The sequence below is a fragment of the Paramormyrops kingsleyae genome, chromosome 9, assembly GCF_048594095.1.
Source record: "Paramormyrops kingsleyae isolate MSU_618 chromosome 9, PKINGS_0.4, whole genome shotgun sequence".
Taxonomy (NCBI): Eukaryota; Metazoa; Chordata; class Actinopteri; order Osteoglossiformes; family Mormyridae; genus Paramormyrops; species Paramormyrops kingsleyae.
Window position 1 is genome coordinate 11,168,770 of NC_132805.1, and position 23,198 is coordinate 11,191,967.

Here is a 23,198-nt window from a genome sequence, read left to right on the forward strand (position 1 = left end):
AGACCTGCAATTAGGCAAATTGGTGACTACATTAACTGTAGTGTGTGCATGAATGTGCCCTGTGATGGACTGGCATCCCATGCAGGATGTACCCCAGCCTCGTGTCCCCCGTGCTGCCTGGGATGGGCTCAAGTTCCCCTGCAACCCAGTTTAGGATAAGCAGTTGGTAGATGAATAGATGACTATATTATACAAAAGATCACTGCCTTAAAAAGTGACTTACAGCATAACACTGAGGACGGAAATGCAAGAAATTACTAATTTATATATTTTGAAAAAAGCTAGTTACTATCCTCCTTGTTTCAGATAATGAAATGGCCAGTGACCAACTCTGAGTGGATTTTACATAATATGGCAGCTCTGTGAGGAGAAGAGGACCTGTATGTTTTTCAGAACAATACATTTGTTTAAGTCTCGAAGCTCCCCATCCAGCCCTACACAATCCGCTAATTTGCTCATAATTTACAATCGCTGTAGCTAGTTTGTGGACAGCATGCCCTGGAACACACCTGTAAAGAACGAGCAACCCTGTCCTCTTCAATGCGTGTAGTGACTCATTGCTGAGTAAGTCCTGTCTCACTGAGAGTAATGTGTCAGAATTCAATAACCAATTCACAGCGAATCCTAAAAGGCGTAATGGACTAATAAGCAAACAAAACGGATTGTGTACATATGGGGAAGGGGCGACAGGCAAGACAGACAAAAATCCCCACTGTACTTTCAGCAGACAGTATTCTACAGATCTACCAGCGTTGCTGTAATGGCTCAGCTATGATCCTGCACAAAAGCCAATACGTTTTGTGTCTTGTTATATCCATTACAAAGAAGGGAAAATAATGTGTTACTTTGCACAACATCTGCCAGGGAACTGACACAAAATTATTCATTAATTGATTGTGACATCAACATTTAAGCAATTTAACCAACCAATTTAACCAAAACAAATAAAATAACTTCAACATAAACATTATCTCAGTGCCTAAAAGAAGAATAGGTGATTGCATTTCAGTCAGGCGTTTTTATTGAATACATCCTAAGAATTGTGGGAACTTAGATTGTGCATTTGGTGAGGGAAAAGAATATGTGCGCACAGTTGTACCAAGAAACATATTTTCGTTTTGGTATATGCCATATAATGTACCCTAAAGAAGAACGTTGTTTGGGTTTTTTGTTGTTGATTTTTAAAAGTGCAATATATTTATTTGTTCTCTCGAAATACGAAGCATTATGTAATATTGTACGCATTTAAGATCAGATATTATTTGTAAGCGATGACAAAAATATATCGATCCCATAAAAAATTGTGTGAGTGTTTTAATGACAAAAGTCATAATGTCTAAAAATACAGTGAATCATATTTTTATTGAATAAATACCGACGGCTACAGAAATCTGTTAACCATTAAGATTCATCTATGGATACCTTTCCACGTGACAGCTCTGAATAACTCAGCAGGCAGGTATTTGCATACTCCAGATCAAGTCTACTTATTACACTTAACATATAATAATATAATACACAGCTGAACAGGTTACCACAGAGTTGTATATTATCAAGTTTTATAGAGCAAACTTAATCATTTAAATGCAAGGGCCTATTTATAGGGGAGATGAACAAACCCAAATATATTTAATTTAAGTCAGGGAGTACACATGTCCTGAGTTGCTTTACCGCTAGCTAGTATTTTGTATGTGTGCTTGTGTTATTCACATGCACAAAACATGTTTCCCGGAAGGGGCATTTATAATTAGACATACTAAACACACAGCAGAGAAATCACAGTCTATCTCCATGTCGATGCTGAAGGAGTCTAGTCTAGATAGCTGAGGCGTAAAGACAGACGACTTGGAGATTCCGATGCTATGGCTGAGGTGAGGCACCGTAACCAGTCCCATGGAGGACATGCATGTTGTCCGAGCTTTTGAACAGTCAGGAAGCTCCAGGTGGGGTGTAATATCCAGCCCAGCCCACTCACTCCTAACACACTTAACCGATCGCTGTAAGAGATTCCAGTTCCATGTGAAGGGTGTTTAAAATTACAGCTCTACATCACTAGGCATGAGCGTCAAGAAATCAAGTAAATTCTGGGCTATTACGTAGAACTTAATATTTCAATCAACTTCTTGTCTTATTTTTACCAAGAAACACAGTGAAATTCCACAGAACACAGGCACCTCTAGTCATCAGAATCTGACCTTGCTGAATTCAATTTTTTAAACAAACGAACAACTTGAGTATTGAAAATGTAATGGTCTTACTTCTACCTTGGCAGGCTCAATTAATAAATAACCACCACATTATCTAAAAATGTGACACAGAACTTCACTTAGGTTATTAAATGTGAATTATATCTTTTAAATTGCAATTCACCTCAGTTTTGGTCATTAGGGCCATTCAAAACACCATTAAGTTATTCAAGATATAATAGGGTGGAATGTAGCTATTTTTTGTTTGTTTGTCCTCTAACCAGTGAGGCATGAATAACTTAAAACCTGAATCCATAACATTTGGTCCTAAGATTACGTGTTTAAGATTTTGATCGATTGTTGATGTTGACTTACAGTGGTCAGTGGTGGATTGCGATTAAAAATTGCCCTTGGACTTTGGGGTCCCCCACTATAAATTTTTCTAAGCGGGGGGCACAATAAATTTCCCGGCCCACATACCCCTCATCCAACCCAGAAGATGACCAGCCCAGCCCTAGTACTGATCATATTTTAGCTCAAGTTGCTGCAGTAAACACAAAAAGTGCAGGGGTAATTTGAGTCAAGGCTAAGGTAACGATATCCGTGAGCAGCATTTTCAGAGGTGTTCTCTGTTAAGTTGTTTCAGCAGATGCCGGAAAAGGCTTGCTGCCGATAAAAAAGAACAGTTGTGTCCTTTGACAATATATAAATAAAGAAATATCCTCGTGATTTTGATCAGATTATAAAAGGATGAACAGGCTGTACAGTGTCTGTGACTAATGGTCAAAGAAATTGAAATGACAGACCACCAGAATCACTACAGTGTGAGGCCACCAGGTGTAAAATACACAGCGTGTATTTAAACCAATTTAACTCTTATAACACCATGGCATTGCATTATAATATTACATGTATTAATCGCAGCATTTCTGCAAATATTGTGTCGTTCAGTGTGCAAAGTGAACAGACGATTGATAGGACAATCTTCAGGGCAGCAGGCCTACAGGTCGTACGGTACAGTTGGCCCTCCACATTCGGCCTTCCACATCCAGCCTTCCACATCCAGCCCTCCACATCCACAGATTCACCCAACCATGGGCTGACAATAATCGAAAAAAAAATCCAGAAAGTTCCAAAAATGTGATGATTGTTAACACAGTGTGTTGGTGTATATCTGTGTGTGTGAAAGAGCGACCGATGAATGCATATTTTGAGAGAAATAGAGAATTAATTTATATTCTCTACATTTAAAATTATATTTTTTGTATGTATTACGATGTTTATGTCTGTACTGAACATATACAGGGTTTTTTTTCATATAATTATTCCCTAAACAATATAGCATAACTATAGCATAGCAAATACATTGTATTAGGTATTATAAGTATCACAGAGGTGATTTAAAGTATAGGGGAGAGTATACGGTATGGAGGTTATATGCAAATACTAGAGTATCCACGAATTTTAGTATCCATGGTTGGGGGGGGGGGGGGGGGCCTGGAAACAATTCCCCAAGGAAAGGGAAGGCCGACTGAATGTGGAAGTGATACAGTGATAACAAATAAATTTAAATGTGTATCTTGATTTCCTTTAGATCAGTTTATCAGAGCCCTGTGATGGACTCCCATTTCAGCCGAGATGTCCCCCCTGCCCTGTACGTCTCTCCTCCCTGGGGTGGGACTCATACTCTGTGCAACCCTGTATTGGATAATGATTGGCAACACTCCATGATGCATCGTTGCAGATTGTGTGCCACAGTTTGGAGCTAGGAATTCTGGGACCGATTCCCATCTAATCATCTGATAATTCCAAGAAAATTTGTATGGGGAACCGGAAGGTTACAAGTTCAAGCTCCAGATGTAACATTCTTAATTGTTTCTTTACTTTTCCAGCAGCATTTTTGTGAAACTGGAAGATACCTACAGTCCATGCATGTCTGTCAAAGGGAAATCAGCGAAAATCCCGCAAATCGAACCATTAATAAAATCGAGTGTCTGATAAAATCCTCTCCTCCAACCCTGACCACCAATGTTATCTTAATCTACTCAGTTACTTAGAGGCCCCATAACAAAATAAAAGTCTAATACTGTCACTGCCATGAATAATTAATTGGACTTAATCGATGTACTAAATAAAATCCATTTTCATTCGATTAGCGGTTTCCTCAGGATGCAGAACGTCTCCTGCATTTACGAGACTTACCTTACTATCTGCCTGTCTCCATCGCTCTCTGATTCCCGAAGATTTACCCTTCTTTCCAAAAGCCAGTGACAGGGGCTGTCTTGGTGACATCTATCAATTTGACTTCAGCTGCTGGTTCTTCTGCCTTTCATGTAACTGATTTAGTGAGCTTTTAGCAAGCCTGGTGATGGATCCCAGGGAAGAGAATAACCACAGAGTGCAACGCAAGAGATCAGATTTTGGAATTTCAGCCGTTTTCCAGAGTGGCGGCTGGTGTTAATGCTTTGGAAGGGTGACCATATGGTTTCTGGTGTTAGTCCCAGGAGATGTTGTGCTGTCTTGCTCCCAAACCAGATACTTAATCTCAACATTTCAAGTAATATGTCCAGCTGTATAAACAGCTAAAATTGCAGTTTTTGTTAAGTAATTAAATGTAGCTGGTGTGGTGGTTAAGGACCTGAATATAAGTAATGAGTTCCCATGTTATAACCCTACTGTAATATATATGAAAAGCACTTAATCTGTAGTGGTGAAAAATATAAAGTTATTTAAAGCACTTTAGCTCTTTTGCATCAATTTAGCAACATAGTATTTTGAAACATTAGCCTATCCTAAGGTAGGTAACTGTAAAAGCCTATCCTAAGGTAGGTAACTGTAAAAGCCTATCCTAAGGTAGGTAACTGTAAAAGCCTATCCTAAGGTAGGTAACTGTAAAAGCCTATCCTAAGGTAGGTAACTGTAAAAGCCTATCCTAAGGTAGGTAACTGTAAAAGCCTATCCTAAGGTAGGTAACTGTAAAAGCCTATCCTAAGGTAGGTAACTGTAAAAGCCTATCCTAAGGTAGGTAACTGTAAAAGCCTATCCTAAGTTAGGTAACTGTAAAAGCCTATCCTAAGGTAGGTAACTGTAAAAGCCTATCCTAAGGTAGGTAACTGTAAAAGCCTATCCTAAGGTAGGTAACTGTAAAAGCCTATCCTAAGGTAGGTAACTGTAAAAGCCTATCCTAAGGTAGGTAACTGTAAAAGCCTATCCTAAGGTAGGTAACTGTAAAAGCCTATCCTAAGGTAGGTAACTGTAAAAGCCTATCCTAAGGTAGGTAACTGTAAAAGCCTATCCTAAGGTAGGTAACTGTAAAAGCCTATCCTAAGGTAGGTAACTGTAAAAGCCTATCCTAAGGTAGGTAACTGTAAAAGCCTATCCTAAGGTAGGTAACTGTAAAAGCCTATCCTAAGGTAGGTAACTGTAAATTCCTACGAGGAAACTTGCCTTGCCCTATAATAATTAGGCCTACTTAAAATATCACGTTTTAAGAAACGGTATGGGGTATTTCGATAATTTAATAAATGCGTCAAATAATTAACGAAATAATTAAAATATTGAGCATAACAGCTCAATAAAGCTCTACTTGATGTGTCCACCACCCCCCAGCCTACGGAGATGGCGGACCACCCTGTAGCGAAACCCTCCTTCCCCTTCACTCGCTTTCCCCGTAGCACAAAAATAAAACCTCCATCATGATACACGGAATTCACGAAAGCAGAGAAACACTGGCGCCACGCTCCGAAGATGCATCAAAGCTACATTTGCAGACAGCACAGCCAATAAAATCTTAATGTAGGGTTTTAGCAAAAACCATGAAGTCTTGCCTCTTTGGATATCCGTCCGAGTTTCCATGGCATTCCGACGTTTGTTTGCATAAAGGACACCGCGTGAAGTTAGGGTGTGTGTATGTGTGAGTGTGTGCACATACTTCAACTGTGCATTAGGTGAAAATTATAGCATATACTGTAGGTTAATTCATGCGGGTCAGTTACGTTCCGATAACTTGGGCTTAATAAAAAAAATCAGGGCAGAACTAATGAACTGCAATATACCATATCATAGTCCTTTGACTGAGAAATCAGGGAATACAAAACATTAAGTGTATTCATTATTGTTACCCTTGGAATAACAACGTAACAACGTTCACAATGCTTTTCTCGCTCAGGCGAGAAAAGCATTGTGACCTTGGATTATTTCACTAAACCATTTTTTAAATATAAATTTTATTTAAAGTATTAAGAAAGATTTTTAAAATGCACATTTTGATGTTTCATTATTACATCACTATTGATTTAAAGCGAAACGGTAGGTTTCAGAAACATTTGGAAACGTTTAAGTCTAAGATGGAAACTTAACAAACAGCGCCATCTCTCGGGAAAAATAATAGTTGAATGTAAGCTCACCCCAAAATCTAAGGCTATGGTCACACTGCAGGACAAATGTGGGCCAAATCCGATTTTTTGCTCATATGTGACTCAGATCGCATTTTTCATGACAATGTGAACAGCACAAGTCACATGGAATCCGATTTTTTCAATTTCGAATTGGGCCACTTCAGTATGTGGTCATAAATTGGATACAGGTCTGATTTTTTGCAATGCGACCCCAGTCTGAACAGCGAAATCGGAATTCATGTGACTTTTACGTCACTCTCGATCGACATTCGTCACAATTATGCTCAGGCGGAAGTCACCATATGTCTCCGTCAGAGTGCCAAACATGGAGGAGAGCACAGAAGTTGGTCAGTGGAGGAACAATGAGGTGCTGGATTTAATAAGTATTTGGGGAGATAAATCTGTTCAGGCAAAACTGGAACCAGTTTTCGAATCAATAAAGTGACATCTTTGTTTTTGCGCATGCGTGTCATTGTGTCTTTGTTTTGTGCGCATGCGGGTCAGTTCAGTATAGTGAACCGTTCACATTGAAATCTGATATTGCCCACATTAAAGAGTAATGTGAACAGGCAAACAAAAAATCCGATCTGAGCAGGAAATCAGAATTGAGCATTAAGGCCTGCAGTGTGAACGTAGCCTAAGACGGTACCGCGATTCCGGTCCTGGAGGAACAGAATCCAACACCGTTTGCAGATTTCCCTGCTCAAACACATATTAATCAGCTAATTGGCAGGTTAAGCAGGTGTGTCTGAGCAGGGAAATCTGCATACTGTGCTGCAAACTGGCCCCCCAACACCAGAATCAGAGTGTTGAGAGACATCGGATCGATGCACACGTCAGGGACATTTTTAGGAGTAGATTGGCAGAAAAGTTCATGCGGATTTGAGGAAAAAGTAAAGCAAACTAGCGGAGGCAGCAGAAGCCGGTGTACACTAGCTGTCACGTCAGCCAGGAAGGCACTTGCACAGAAAATAACACGTTCACCACATACGAGATTCTATTCTGGTTCATGGTTTATTACGAAGAGTTCTGATTCAAAGAGCCCCACATAAGACAGACATGTAGCAAATATGTGGTTTACCAAGTAGTACATAAAAGTCGGTCATACTGATATATTCAAAAGACAGCAAGATCCAGATATATATGCCACCACAGATGAAGTCCAAAATAGAGACCACAGGCAACCAAGATACACCCACAGACCGATCTTCACTTGTCAAGTAAAACGTCTCAGTGATGAATACAGGAGCTCAGCAGTCTTGGTCCAAGTTCTTGGGAATCTAGTCTGCATGAGATATTCAACTGCTGGGACTATTGCTGTGATATATTTCATACCAGGACTATGCAGCTCTGTTTGATACGTTAACAGCATAAACAATGAGAAAAGGCCAAATCAGTGCCATACTAATCTCCATGAAATGCCTAACTGTTTGACCAGATTGAAAATATGTACGTGTCAAGGGCAGCTAAGAACATAGGATGAGTGCTGACCTTTATTCAGCTACCAGGACACAGGGTGACACCACACTATACGGATCTATGGATAATGAACATTAACACGAGTGACTGGTCCGGCCCTTAGAGCTTCCGCAGGACATCTTTGGCCAGCTTCTTGCTGTACTTGTTGATCTTGTGGTGACCCGGCATCCAGCCCAGGAGAAAGCGGTGGAAGTCCGTCCAGGCAAAGGCAAACATCTCACGCCACTCAGCCTCCAGTCCTGCGACATCCACCCCCTCCCCCAGGACGGCCCTCAGCTCCATAAAATAATAATCCAACAATGGGGGCACCTGCTGCTCACACTCCCTCTCATTAAGGCAGCTGCCCAGGAAGTAGGCCACGTCCTTCATCCCACAACCCCCGCCGACATACTGGAAGTCCACTGCCGCCACATCTGTCCCGTCCCCGGAGAAACAGAAGTTAGCCAGCTTTGCATCACCGTGGACGATTGTCTTGAACTGGCACTTGGCTAGGACTTTGTCGATCTTCCCAGCAGCAGCCTTCAGCTCTTCATCAGCCATGGCTTCCAGCTCATCTGGACGGGTTTCCAGGTGCCAGTAGGTACCAGTGGGCCACAGTCCCTTTGGGTCCATGCCTAGAAAGCGAGCGTGGAAGTGAGCAAGCCAATGTAGGCACAACCTTGCTTCAGCGTCGGTGACCCTAGACCGCCTTTGGTCAAACCCAGCCACGTCCAAGTCTTCCAGGACAATCAGGAGCTCATCTCCATATGAACGGGCCGCAAAGCAGGCAGGTATCCGGCAATCTTCTCCAGTGGAGTAATGGTGGTACCAGTGAGTCTCCACTTGATAGGACTTCACCTTGCGTAGATGAGACAGTTCGGTGTCCCAGCCGCCAGGGGGAGCCGAGTCCTGGGGAAACACTACGTGCTTCACGACAACGGAGGGCCGGTCGGCACCTTGCAAGTGAACCCTGACAATCTGCCCGTAGCCGCTCCATAGCGTCTGGATTTTCCTGCCGACACGTAACGCCTCCGCCCCCGTAGCTTTCAAAATTAGGTCCTGATATTCTGGTTTCATTTTGTGATCATGCGTGTTCAGTCCATGCAAACTGCCCACATTTAATACTAATCTGAAAATAAAATTTCATTGATTTTCTAAGCAGAATTATAAGTTATCAAAAATGGCGACCCCAAATAATGATATGACTCATATTTATCACAATAACATTTAAAAGAGTATTAGTATGACAGAATACGACAGAAGTCCTTCTTAACCTGCGATGACCGTAGCTACTTGCCGGTTAAATATTAACGTTGACCCTTTGAATCTCTTTCATCTGAATCTCTTTTCAGCTGTTGACTTGAGAAAAACTGTTCCTTCGGCCGCACTTCTATCTTAATTACAGTTAAAATTCTGAAATTTATTTGTAATTTTCTTGCGTATTATTGAGTGTTCCAAAGACCTGCCATGACGAACTGCTTCTAAGGGAACAACAATTTGAAACACACTTCCTGTGCATGGCATCCTGGGAAATGCTGTTTTTATTTACGTACTTTGTAATTGAACTATCTGTGCATTACGTGAATTATTGGTAATTTACTTAATATGCATGTGTTATTGGTAAAATAACATAACTGGCCATTTATGCATTTCACAAAATTTTCGAATTAAACTTTAACTTGTTTCAGTGCATTACGAGATATTAAGAACAATAATGTTGAAAAAAATAGTATCATTGATGGTTCTGGAACTGGCCTCGGATTATTTTCGTCCAAGCTTTATTTGCACCTAAGAATTTAAATTATGTGTTCACCTGGGGGTTAAATAGGTCTAATAAGTACACAATTGTCACGGTACATAAAGACGGTACATAAAGACCAGATTTAATTTTTTTATACATATATTTTTTAAAAGTTATTTTACACTGTTTTGAAGCAGACATTACGTAATTAAAAAAAGAAGAAACAGGTTTGTGGTGTTAATCCTGGTTTAATTTTGAATTCGATGTGAATTTGGGAAAACTTGAAAAGCGTACCATCTTGTGGTAAAAGAGGAGAACTGCTGTTTTGTGAATGGAACTGGATCTAGGGGCGCATTAGACGGAGGGGGGGGATTGGTCTGGGTTGGGGGCCCGGATTCTCGGATATGCTTTGATGATGCCCGGATTCTCTAGCAGCGCCCCTAATTGGACTGAAGTAAACTATTTAAACATATATTTTGGAAAGAAGAAAAACACCATTTCCAACCATTATGAGTACAGTAATGATAAAAAACACCACATACTTAGGTTTGTAATCTTGATGACTGTTCAAACAAGTGCTTATGCCATATATCACTATGGGCTCAGAAAGCAAATTAAATCAAACACCATTTTAGGAAAAAACAATAGAAAGATATTTTAGTCACTGTGGCCAATATTTTAGGTACACATGTTTGCTAAAGCAAACAGCCTGCTCTTCCAGAGAACAAATCACATGGCTGCAACTGAATACTGGATACATATAGTCATTAGGTTCACTTTCTGTTTGACTCCATATGAGAATGATTACCACGCTAAGTGATTCTAAATATGGTGAGATTGTTGGTTCCAGATGTGGTGGTTTTCGCATCTCAGAAATAGCTGCCCACCTTGGCTTTGACTGTTTGTTTTAATAGATACATTTTGCAAACTGCAAAGCTTTGACATGCCACATCTGGATCAGTGCCTGGAAACCATGAACAGGTCCATCAACTGGGATGCCACCATCCATTGGCATTTCAGCCCCAATTCCAGTTCAGGTGTCTTTACCCCCCATAAGAGCGGCTTTCTTTTGTTCTGTTTGTTCTGCTTTTCTCTGATTATGTTTTTTTGGTGACCTTCTCTCCATCTCTGCTCCTCAGGAGTACCCATGAGCTTGGCCTGATTTCCCTGTCTGCTCCAGAGCTGCCCTGCTCAGCATCACTCCAGTCGCTCTGACACAGATTCCACTCCCATCCTCCCATCCTTCTAGATTAGTGCCCTCTCTGCCACCAGCACTGAGGCGATCAGCTTCTTCATCTCAATAGTCATTTTCACCTGGATTACAGTCTAAGTCTCCTCCAACCACACTGCCACAGCTGTGTTGAAGCTCTTTGCCCAAAGCCCCCCACTGTCTCCTGCTAAATCCCTGTAGATCTATTGCAGCGGCAGTTGTGGGTTCACTCAACACCCCTCATGAGAATCTGGTTGTGTTGCCTGCTTGGTGTTGGCCCTGAGGGAATGCAGTCTTGCAGCCTGCTGGTAGGTTGCATTGGTGGTGCTGCATCTGACATAGTAAGTAAGTAAGTAAGTAAATGAACTTTATTGTCATTCACACCGTACAACAGTACAACAACAGATGCATAGCTGAACGAAATTGCATATCTCCAGGCTCAAAGTGCAGACATAAAAAGAGAAGTGCACATAGACAACATACGGATATTACTAACAAAATTTCACTTTTTACACAGAAGTAAGTAGGACTGTGTAAGACAGCATAAGGCAGCACAAAACAGACACTAAACATACAAAACAATATACATATACAGAAATGTGAAACCAGTCACTGGTGAATATGATGAAAAATATTGCACATCGTTTCACAGTGATTGTATTATTGCACTATATAGATACAGTATTCACAGTGATTGCATTATTGCACTATATAAATAAAATGTAAACTTAATACCTATTGTGGTAAGAGAGTTAGGGTTTCACATGAACGGGATATTGGTTTGAATGTGTATGTTGATAGTCTATGTACAGTATGTGTTAGGGTTCAGACATTTTGTCACGTGTGTGATCCGACAGTCCCTGTATGTGACATGTGTACAGAAGTTCAGTTTAGTATTCTGATGTCTTAGGGGAATAAGCTCTCGTTAAATCTGGTTGTTCTGCAGTGCATATTGCGGTAACGTTTACCAGAGGGCAGAAGTTCAAGCAGCTCATGTACCGGGTGCGTGGGATCTTTTATGATCTTAATGGATCTGTTCTGGCAACGTGAGTAGTGTAGTTCTTGAATAGATGGGAGAGAGGTCCCGGTGATTTTCTCTGCCATCCTCACCACTCTCTGAAATGTCTTCTCTTCAGCGAAAGTGCAGCTACCGTACTAGACTGAGATGCTGCTGGTCAGTGATCTCTCTATAGTGCCTCTGTAGAAAGTTGTGAGGACAGGAGAGGGGACATTTGCTCTTTTCAGCCTTCGGAGAAAATGAAGTTGCTGTTGTGCCCTCTTCACAAGAGAAGTGGTATTTGTGGTTAGGTCATCCGTGATGTGCACTCCCAGAAACTTGGTGCTTCTCACTGAGTCCACACTGTTACCATGGATTGTAAGTGGCTGGTGTGGCATGTGCTTCCTTCTGAAGTCAAGTGGTGATCTCTTTTGTTTTGTTGACATTCAGTGCCAGGTTGTTTTTTCCACACCAGGTAATGAGTTGGTTAACTTCCTCTCTGTATGCGGAGTTGTCGTCATTACTGATGAGTCATTCTACTGTCGTGTCGTCTGCAAATTTTATGATGTGGTTCGAATTGTAATTTGCACAGCAGTCGTTTGTCAACAAGGTAAATAGTATAGGGACTTAAAACACAGCTATGGGGAACTCCAGTGTTCATGATGGTGGTCTCAGAATCATTTGCTTTGGACAAAGGCATCTGCCAACGGTGTAAATGTAATTTTAATTGTCAATATAAATGTGAGTTTCTCCATTTATTATATGTTTATTAAGTATAGTGTGCAGTCCTGCACTGATGGATTATCTTTCAAGCAATGCTGATGCTTCTCTTCCTGGAAATCCTGCTGGTCAAAAGGCATAATTATCCAAAGAGATTGTCCAAAATGTGGGTATTTTAACCGGCTGTCAGCACAATGCCACGAGGAACCGCCAGTCCATAGCAAGCAGTCTGGATGGCATCACATTCACATGTTGTGGAGTGTTTGCATTAATCAGATAGCTGATACATTCATCTCTTTCAATGAACATATCAAGGTTGAGACAATTTCCTCATGGTTGCAAAGTCTGCTGATGTCGCCTTTCCACAATGAGGGGTATCTTCTTTTGCCCAAGGAAATTTTGACACAGTTTACAATAAATTTCTTAACAAGAGTATAAAGCAGACAATGGTGAAAACTGTTTTAACCCTTTGATGAGCAGGCAGATCTGACTTTTTTTCTCTTGTGAAATTGGTTATTTCATGTCTGGAGTAGTATGTCTGGAGTAGTATATCTGGAGTAGTATGTCTGGAGTAGTATGACCGATGTGTATTCCTGATTTTGATTCTGTTGACAAGGTAAAACTAGTGAGAACTGGATTTATAACATTTAGTAAAATTAGTCAGTTTAATTAAATTAAAAGAGCCTCAGGACTGTATCTTTAAGTGTGATATGGAGTGGAAAATGTGGCCCTCACACAGGAGGTATACCACTTTGGAAATGTCAAGCTGAATTGAACAAAACTAGGTTAGGTATCTTCTGTATGATGGAAACTGGTGGCCGGTGAGCAACAAGACAACAAAAGAAACACTGATTGGCAGAGCAGAAAGATCAGTTAAAACAGACGTGTGCTTAGTAAATGTAACCACAAGAGTGATGTCATGGTTTCTCTTTCAGCCTTTGCCTGAAATCTCTGCCATCATCTGTGTGAGCATTTCCACATTAGTTTGCCCTTAATTTACACAAACACGGGTGTGCACAAACATTTTATCTCTAAAATGACTTTACTTTAGCTGCAAGTAATCCTGCAAAGATGCATATATCAGGTCCAGGGAGTGTTTAAAAATCCCGTACTGTTATTTATCTTATTCCAAAAATAATTTTGCAGATACGGAAACACGTCCATGAAAGGCATTACCTAAACTGTAGCTGTTCATTATAAGCAACATTAATGTTTTCAATACACAGTTGTATCTTGCTGGCATTAAGCTGACAGCTATTTCCATAATAAGACATGCGACTCATTTTGTGTGGAAAACCTTACCATCGATTAACCATGCAGAAACAGCACTTCTGAAAGAATGGAGTAGGCTGTGTGTTTGCGGGGCGGAGGGGTTCAGTTATTAACAGTGCTGCTGAAATGTTTAATTAGTGCTAATCTACAGTAGTATTCTGAGTTGTACAGTAGATCATAGATCATATCGTTGAGATAATCATGCTAACAAAGCAACGTATAAGGCCATTGGTTGATGATGCTGATTTTTCTTTCCATCTTCTGGTGAAGTGCCTGTAAAGCAACCGCATACGCCACGTCATTCATTACACACAGCGCTGCGTTTTGACCGATTACGATATATTTTCCATGCATTTATTACGATCTTGAATCGGAGTTTTCACATTTCATCAAAGGAAATTATATTTCACCATGCATGAAAAGACTAAAATGCTAACCAGGGGAAAATGAATGAATTATTGTTATTTCTGATCATGCGTAGAAGAACAAAGGAACTTGCAGAAGTTTTATTGCTTTTTGGGAAAATAAGCTCATTTCATGAGAAATGGTGCAACTTGGAAGAGACTGTATCTTCAATCAAATGTATTTAACTGTTAGTTCTGTATTTCACTTTTTGAAGACATTTGTTAAATATTCATGGCTGCATTTAAAATTGTAATAATGCAATGCAGTGTCATGGTTGCCTGAAGAGAATGAGAAATTCGAGTATTACAACTGTTCATCATTGAAAGTAAAAATCAGAATATCTGTGAGTTTATTGTTTAAAGATGTTCTTTCCTTTTCAAAGCAGTATACTATCTGCATTGTTCGGATACTATCTGCATTGTTCGGATTCAGATGAAAGTAATTTGGGAATGCAAGGGTGTTGACTTAATACTTTATAAAATTATTGTTTGATTATTTATCAGTTCGTAAAAATGATTATGTAGTAGTAAGATATTAATCTCTGTTGGAGAATAAGGAGCAGGGACAACTTTCTGTAAATGATAAATGTGCAATAAAATGTTTCTAATTGCTATAATATGTATCACATTACCAGTAAATTATTTGTATTTGCTGAAAATCTAATAACAGAGATGTTATTTCAGTAAATTCTTGAACTCATGTACTGACTATCGCCATTATTCTTAATGCCATCTTCATCTTAATAATACAAGATTCAGTAAACTGTTGAAGAATGCAGCCATGGAAAACCACACTAAGATGGTTCCAGGTTCAAAATTTCTAAGACAGCAGTACACAAGAACAAGGTGAGACAGGAGACACTGGGAAATGACCAGAAACCAGCCAGATAGAGGGATTTTCTAATGCCAGCGATGACTGTCAACTTATCTGACACTTTCTCATGAATCATAGGATGACATCAAGTGACCTTTAAAAGGAATGGGAAACATTAAGTGTAGGTGTGAAGTGCACTGCTAGGACAGTTCGTATCAGGCTCCTAGAAGCAAGACGGAAGTCCCATAAAGCAAAGAAGAAGCTCTTCATTAATGATAAACAGAGAAAAACTAGGCTGCAGTTTGCAAATATATATATATATATATATATATATATATATTAGGGCTGTCTAAATTAACGGGTTAACGCGGATTAATTCATCATTGTGATTAATCTGATTAAAATCTTTTAACGCAATTAACCCATCTGCAGCGCAGAATGACTCAAAATCCCTGAAATGTCTCTGTCAACCCATTTCGGGCAGTTTTGGTGCATTCCATTTGCCCAGGGAACTCGTATTACGAGTCGGATTCCGAGTTTTGAAGCCGGAAGTGACAACATGCACACTCCCATATCTCGGAGCAGCACAGAGGATCCCAAGTTCAAAATCTGAGATGGCTGTGCCTTTTATCAACAGAAGGGAAAGTTGTAGTTTTATACTGTTTAAGCACTACTTCTCATTTGTGGCTTATTATATCGGTCGCACACGCTATACAGTCCAACTTATCTGTGGACGTGTTGCTACAGAGTTTTATATGTAAAGCACCGCGCGTAATGTGTTATCAACTGATATTGCTAACAATGGCAATTAACCGGCCTAGAATTGGATTTCATGATTAGTCGGATTATTTGTCGGATTTACAGTAGTTCTGGCTAATTGTAAGTGAACGAAGATAAAGACCATTTAAACTGAGGTACCTTAAATACGACAAGTTGTTCGGCTAAGCAGAAAATCTTACTTTTTGATATGGGTCCATGTTATTGCACTTCTGTGGCAGATGGAATGCATCCGACTAGTGTTCAAGATGTTCAATAAACATGTTAAGTGCATATATATTCCCTTTTTTCTTGAGTCCGTTTGCTCATGCAAAATTAATTGTGATTAATATAGATTCAAAATGAATGATATTTAATCGTGATTAATCTAAATTAATCCACAGCAACCCTGTGATTAATCTGATTAAAAATTTTAATCGTTTGACAGCACTAATATATATATATAATATTTTTTTTTTCCACGGCTGTATATGCAGTATACTTTTAGTCTTCAAATATTCCATAGTCCATTTATTCACTAGAGACATTCCACCATTCAGTTTTAGCTTTGAATGTCAAACTGTAGAATAGTTAAAGTCATGGAAAGACAAGCAAAACCAGCTTTGCTGAAATAAATAATTGTAGCTTTTATATGATTTCCCTGCAGGATCTTGAGTAGCAGAATGACATCATTCTTTTCAGTCTAGGTGCATGGAAGATGATGTTGCCACTGAGCTTTGTGTTTGATAGGGTTGGGATTGGGGTTCTGATGACTGACTTTCTGTTCCATGGAGCCAATTCATTCATCTTCCTGCTGCTTTTCCAGTACGGGGTCATGGGAAGGAGCCTGGAACATATCCCAGAAATACAGGGTACCAGGGCCATCCACACACTGGGCAATCACACACTGGGCAATCACACACTGGCCATCCACACACTGGGCAATCACACAGTGGGCATTTAGGAGCTATCAATCTGCCAGACTGTATGATTTGGCCTGGTTGAGGACTGCTGAATGTCTCTACTCAGCTACAAGTACACAGGGTGACACTGCACTAGTATCTAAGACAAAACTTGTTGTACTTGTTGATGTTGTGGTGACCCAGAATCCGGCCCAGGAGAAAGCGGTGGATTCAGTCCGGGAAAAGGCAAACATCTCACGCCACTCCAGTCCCGCGACATCCACCCCCTGCCCCAGGACGGCCCTCAGCTCCATAGAATAATAATCCAACAATGGGGGCACCTATACATATGAATGGGCAGCAAGGCAGGCAGGTAAGACAAGGCCAAGCAAGGCAAGTTTATGTGTATAGCACAATTCAGACACAAGGCTATTCGAAGTGCTTTACATAGGCAAAAGAGCACATTTAAATAAAATACATTAAAATCACATTTAAAAGAAAATAATAATATAATATATAATAATAAAATTACATAAAAAAAACTAAAATCAGACAAACAGTTAACTGAAAAGAAATGATATTGTAGTGATAATGTATGACTCAACTCGGCAACAGGCATTCGGCGATCTTTACCTTGCGTAGATGAGACAGTTCAATGTCACAGCCGCCAGGGGGAGCCGAGTCCCGGGGAATTTACGCGTTTCTCGTCGGAGTATTTCTCATTTAGAATCTTCGCAAGCCATTCGTCATGCACAATGACAGAAAGCAGGTGCTATCCTTGACTGGGTGGCGTAGTTGCGTTTTCCCGGCACCTCGCAAGTTTCGATGAGGACAGGCTCTTAATAGACGTTTGATAATGAAGCTATTCGGGAACCAGTCCGTACTTTAAGAACTGGTGTGTGTAAAGTGTATTAACGACTATTTCGGTCTATCGCAGTCTCCGTGCGCATAAAGTACTGTAACCTCGTGTTGAACTGGTTGGTTTTTTTCATGCATTTCAGTAGGTGTGAAGTACGAGGCTTTAGTTGGTTCCTTATTCGCAGCTCCTTATTCGGATTTTCCGGTCTACCTTAAATGCTGCACACCCGAATGCAATGACGCGATTGCGCCTGTAAGGGGGTCATTTAGCGAGGCTTACCTTCAGAACTACATTTGGCTTTCGATTCGTATTAACTGAACACGATTCTATTGACTTGTTACCACTTTGAGGAAAGTACATATCTGGGCAGTTTCAGTAATAGTATGTGTGCATTTTATCAGAAAATGAGACAAACACAAACGTATTTCCACCCCTTATCAGGCCTGGAAATATGCCCCATCAGGCAAATATGAACTTCTCAGTACACGTCAGGTATCCCACTCTATAGAAAAAGTGACATTGTCCTGGCCCAAACTGATTTAATGCTTTAAAAATCAGATGGAAACAAGGCATGTCATACTATAGTGCATAAAGGTGTGAATGAGAAGCCAGATTTTCATGCCCATTTTAGTGCCATAAACCTCTCTGGGACAGGCAAATATGAACATCTCAGTACACGTCAGGTATCCCATTCTATAGAAAAAGTGACATTGTCCTGGTGCAGACTGATGACCGTCAACTTATCTGACATTTTCTCAGTTTGACTCAGTTAAGTCAAATCACTTTCAGATTTAAGGCTAATCTTGAGTTTCGTGAACAGCTTGGTGACTATGGCCTTCATTTTCTGTCCATGATCTTCTCCATGGATAATGTGAACCAAACTACTGAATCTTGGAACCAAAATGTCCATGGTGAGGAGAAATCTCACCAACCTCCACAGTGGAGTTAAGGCAGAAGACTGTGATGATGAAGATTATAGCAAGGGCCTGTATCACAACGCGAGATTTGTTGGTTAGCTAGATTAGTAGTCAGATTTAAGGTACCCCAGTTTAAAAGGACTTTATCTTTGTTTGTTTACATTTAGTCCACACTACCTTAAATCCGATCAGTTAGTTGCAAACCCAGAAATCCAGCTTTGTGATGCAGAACCTAGATTCCAGATTGCAGTACACAGAAAAGGAAACACCAGCCAACCCACTTCTAATAAAGACAGGTCTTTCGGGGTAACCCAGTCCAACTGATGTATTTTCAAATGCTAATCATTAGCATGCTAAACATTAATTCTAAGAACTCTATGTGGAATTGGAATATCTGAGGTCACATGTGAATCATCCAGTGAAGAGAAACATATTTAAAGCTGTTTTCTCTCAAGGTTGTCGGTGATTAATTCAAACTCTTCCATTTTCTTCAGAGTCGCAAGACAAAAAAGACTCCAGCCATAAAATGGCAGTGGTGTTTGGCACTTTGGTCACCTCTCTGCTTGCACTGCTACTTCTCTGCATGGTTCTTCACTGCAGATATAGAAGATCTTCAGGTGAGACAAATTGTTGCACAGTGACACAGTGATGGGGTCTCTGGGAATGTAAACAGCATGCATGTCTCCTTTTTCTGGCCCGAAAGACATTAAAACAGGTTGCTGCCTCTTTTTTTTTATCATTTTGCAGATGTTTCAGCTAATAAGCACTTCAATCAAGAGTGGAAACACAGAAATACAGAAAGTTCCATACTAGAGGTACATTAACAGAGCTGTATTCACCAGAAAACTCCCAGACAGCATGTAATTTCATGCTTATGGCATAGATAATGCTGTAATCTATTATACACAGCCTTTTTGACTCTATATGACTAATTGTTATATTACAGCTGCTGTGCCATTGCCACTTATGATGCTTATTACATTATTAATGTATACATTTTTTATTATTTCCTTCTGTTATTTTACAGGTTGGTGAAACTGAATGTGAGGTAAATCCTGAACAGATCTGTATTAATGAAAGTAAGAGCATTTGCATATATCATTTGCTGAAGACCCCATCAGCATCTGCTCCTGGGAATCAGGGTTCACAATGACTTTCAGCGAAGGCACAAACTCATCAGACACAAGTCCCTTCGTTCCTTATTGGATGAAAAGTCCATCCTGACCTGCAAATTGTGTTGAGAAGATGGATTCCTTTACATCTCATTAACGTGAGATACGCCTTATGGCCAAAAGTATGTGGCACCCCTATTACTAGAGGCATTGAAGAGCAAATTTTGAAAAGTCAATCATTCAGTTTCTTGTTGTATTTGAGAGGGGACCGTCAATGTCAGGCTTCCTCATCGCATGTTACAGTATTGGGAAGCAAAATTCACTCAGTCCTCATGTCGTCCAGTGACGTTCTTTTGTTAAATTTCACAGTCCACAGAAATGGTACTTATCCCATTTACATATCCTGTGGACTGAGTGAGCTTTAAAAATTTGCTCCTCAATTAGCTAGTTACACCATAGCCATTGCTAACACGGGTATATATTTAAGCATGCAGACATGCAATCTCCTTCAACAAGCATTAGCAGTAGAATGCTTCATCGTACGAAGAGGTTAGTGACTTGTGACTTGGCACTGTCTTAGGGCACCATCTCTCCAATAAGTCTGTTCCCCAAATTTCTACCTTGTCAGAGCTGCTTTGGTCAGGCACAAAATATTGTGCAGTGATAATGTCTGGGAGCAAGTTCATTTGCAAAGTGGTCGATCATACAAACTCACAGAAAGGGACCCAGTCTTCCAACATAAAAACTCCACTTGATTGGCAGCAAATCCGACCAGCAATGTTCTAACAAAGCCTTCCTGGAAAAGTAGAGGCTATTATGGCAACAAAGGGTGGACCAACTTCATATTAATAATAATGGCATATGATGTTGACAAACTATTTCCACATACTTTTGGTCATTTAATGCACACTGCAGAAGTTGATGACACAGCTGGAACTAACTTAGATTTTTTTTAAACCTTCTTGAACCTTTCATACTACGATCGTACATAAAGCTGGATGTGCACCCATTGGATGTGCCCCATTGGATGTGCACCCATTGGATGTGCCCCATTGGATGTGCACCCATTGGATGTGCCCCATTGGATGTGCACCCATTGGATGTGCACCCATTGGATGTGCACCCATTGAATGTGCACTATTAAAATAGTCACATACCTATTAATTATAGGAGCAACAGTGAAATGTAATAAACATTGCAGTTGTTGTTTTTAGCACCACTGTTGACTCTCAAGGGTTTTTATTGTACATTTTGTAGGTCGCACAACAGTGCTAGATGCAAGGGTGGTGTTGTGTTAATTGCCTGCATTTTATGTGAACTTAATGCTCTATTCGTTTGCAGAGCTTGTATGGAAAGTGTACACCAAATAAATTCTTTTAAATGTAAAGATAATGTGCAGGCTCTTTCTTGCTGTCCTTGACGAATGAAACAACGAATAAACACATTTCTTATGAAACCAGAAATAGCAATTAGTACCATTTTCACCCAGCTTAACCAGAGATGAACTATGTGTTTGGTTGCTTATTAACTTTGGTTTTTGTTATCAAGTTTGTCAGAAAGAAGTGGTGTTGAAAATGGCATTTATACCACTGTTAATGTGAAGAAACAATATGTTAACCTCAAGTAGTGGTGAGACTAAAACACTGCAAGACCACTTCTTTAGAACAGTTGCACACATCTGATGTTCTGACATTTATATAATTCATAAGACCATTAAATATGACGTTCATCATCAGGTAATATAAAATTACCAGTATAGTAAATCAGTACATTTCCCCCAGAAACGTGCATCTTTGAGAACACAAATAAATGACAAAGAGCACTTGGTGGATTTATCCATAAGGTTTGATGACAGGGCAGCACATTAACTGAGTGGGTACTTCTGCTGGCAAAAACATCCACATGGGTTTCCTGCTTCTGCTCTCTTTGTGGGGAGTTTGCATATTCTCTTCTTGTTGCACAGATTTCCATGGTAAATATGTGGCCAGTGATTGACTTGCCTCCTATCCAGGGTGGGCCCTAGTCTTGCTTATGCTGTCTGAAATAGGATTTATCTGACCCCCACCATAACTGCAACCATAATAAACAGTTCATAGGTGGATGATTGATGACTTAATTTAGGCTATAACTTCCCCCGTAAACTCTAGTCATTCAGTGTCTTATTTATAGTGTGTCAATGTACTGCCAGGTCAGCAATGTAATACAGAAAGAACATGGGTCAGTCTTCTAATTGTATTTTAATTTAACCTCGTGACTGTCACTTTTTGCCTATACTATCACAGAAAAGAGTACAACTCAAGTACAGATTTGTACCCCAAGGTACAAACAGCATTATTGTACCCCCAATGGTACAAAAATGTTCCTCAGAGTCAATTTCTGTACATTCTGTACAATTTCTGTACATTTCTGTACATGTAACTACAGCTGATGTACAATTGGCTCGATCCCCCCAATATCTAAAAAATAACTTAACGATGTATTTATCCTCCATCGTTTTGGGATGGCGGTGTACACTGGCGTGCACAGATAGAGACGAGGTGGTGCTGAAGCACTTGCCCTTTTGCCCTCAGTCCAAAAAAGTGCCCTTTTGAAAGACGTGATTTTTTTTTTTTTTTATAAAGCTGCGCGATTTAAAAAGGTGTGAAAATAATGGCTTGATTTGTGCCCCTTCTTCAAAGACACCCGAAGCCTGTCGCTTTTTCACTGTCACCGTGTCACGTGAACACGCTTGCAGTTCATTTGTTGTGAGGCGTGTAGCAGCGGCATGACATAGGACTACTTGGAGTAGGCATAGTAGGCTAACTATAGCGACTGGGAGCCACGGCGGACAACACGGCAGCTCTTTCCCTTCCCAACCAGTCAGGTAACCCATGAATCGAGTGAAATTATTCTGTTTGCCCTCTAAGACCAACCTGCAATTGTTTTGTTGTGAAGTAGCCTGTCAGAAACTGCACATGACAAACTTTGCCAGCTTGCCCCCTCCATCCATCCATATGGATAAACAAAAAAACGACACATTTAAAATGTAACCTAAACCATTTAGGCAACCCCACTCTCCATCAATTCCGACCTTTTTGCATACACTATTGAAAATATCACGTTATGCTATAGGCTACATGCCGTTAGGCAGAGGGCTCTTTTGAGCCTATTTTTCGTTACAAATTTTAGGATGATCTCACGGAAATCTGTGAATAAATACAAAGTTTTCAAACTGAAGTCAGTGACGGGAAGACATCACACTTTTTAGAGATGGAACTGCAGAAAAACCTAAAACCTTGACATGATTATGAATAATAGAATTATGGACGTTTCTCCGTTTTTGTGGATTAGCCTTTCCATAACTAACGTCAACTACTGTCCTACTTTGGTAAGATTGAAATTAATGTCTTTGACTGTCTTTAGTAGGTGTCTCCTGTGAGAAAGTTAGAACACCGTCCAACTGTCTAAAGATGC

At 40.2% G+C, this 23,198-nt stretch overlaps 1 long non-coding RNA gene across 1 annotated transcript; it reads left to right on the plus strand.

Moving 5' to 3' along the window:
• Positions 1 to 17,610: 17,610 nt before the first annotated feature.
• Positions 17,611 to 20,727, plus strand: LOC140592488 (uncharacterized). Its single transcript, XR_011992793.1, has 4 exons — positions 17,611 to 17,752; positions 19,128 to 19,250; positions 19,381 to 19,448; positions 19,661 to 20,727. It is a non-coding gene; the product is annotated as an uncharacterized lncRNA (long non-coding RNA).
• Positions 20,728 to 23,198: the final 2,471 nt, after the last annotated feature.